Genomic DNA, 1,470 nt, shown 5'->3' on the forward strand with positions numbered 1-1,470 from the left:
GACTTGTTCATTAAAGATGCAGTATCCCTGGTTCACAAAAATGCATCTGGCAGGTTCAAAATCGAATGTCAACCAAAGGTCTTTGCTGAGTATGAGCTTCAGTTCATGTATTGGTTAGTCACCAGTACAGCTGGGGTTTTTTTGTTTGTTTTTTGAATTTTGAAATACTAATAGCGCCATGGTTATGAATGTGTTTCACATAATTCTGCAGGCAATTAAACAAAAAAAGTTTTTACTTCTCAAAGGAAAGAGACAAAAATATTACTTGGACTTGGTGTGTATGTACATATAAATATTATATACACATATGCACACATACAAAATGAAAAGGAGTTAGTGCTGTAAATAGAATGTATGTTAGCTTGCAGATCTGATGATGAAAACCAACAGACACAGCTTATACATTTTGGAGTTCACTTCTCTCCTGGGTGAAAATCAGGAGTAAACTCTACTGAAGTCATTGGGGTTATAGCAATTTCACACTGGTGTAAGTGAAAGGAGAATTTTAGAAGTTTATTTCAGTGGCCTCATTTTACAATGACATGTATCCTTTAATTTTATAAAATATACGCTAGCTGATGATATACTGGTTAAGAAGAAACACATGGGCTTATACCTAGAGCTGAATGTATTTTCAGACAGTGGAAACCCTGTATGGATTCCAAAGTTTGCTTTTGACATGTAAATATATTAAAGTTTACAAAACAGCTATTGGAATAATTTGGAGTTTTACACTACATTATTTTCTTTTGAAAACTGCATAGCAAAGTACTATGCAAACCCATGTACTATTTTACAGAGCGTAGCCTCTGGGCAGCTGGCATCGCTTGCCCAGACACTGTTTGGCCTATGTAGTTTAGTGGAATGGTTTATTTTTTCCTTCATGGATTTGAAACACACAAGAAAACATGTTGTCCCTTCTATCTGCAGTTGAGTGGAATACAAACTAATAGATAAATATTCTGTGTAAAAGAAAATAGCCTTAAAGTAAACTGCCTTCACATTCCATTGATCAGCTCAGTCAGCAAACTTTTCAATATTGTCACTAATGTTCTAAATATTTTGGAGAGAGGCATGCCAGAAGTGTAGAGTATTTCCATTTGTCTCTCACATAAGGTCATTATAAAAAAACCCTTGAATTGATATTGATCCTTCAGCTTGCAGAAATATTCATCCACTTTATTTTGTTGTTGTTGCTATTAGAATTGTTACTGCAGCGGCAGAGAAGTGCATAAGCTGATGTAAAATGGTCTTCTCAGTTATCAATACTACAAGCAGACATGATGGGCAAAGTTCTATGCCGATAGGCTGACATACCTGTCATTCATTAATTATCTTACCTCAAATTCCCTAAAATCCAAGAAAGCCCCAGTACTTTTATGTCTGGCTGCTATTTTCTTATGCACTTCAGTAGCTCCATCACCACCCACCACCAGCTATGACCAATTGCAACAGACAGCAAACAGCTTC

The sequence above is a fragment of the Trachemys scripta genome, chromosome 11 (genome assembly GCF_013100865.1).
Source record: "Trachemys scripta elegans isolate TJP31775 chromosome 11, CAS_Tse_1.0, whole genome shotgun sequence".
NCBI lineage: Eukaryota > Metazoa > Chordata > Testudines > Emydidae > Trachemys > Trachemys scripta.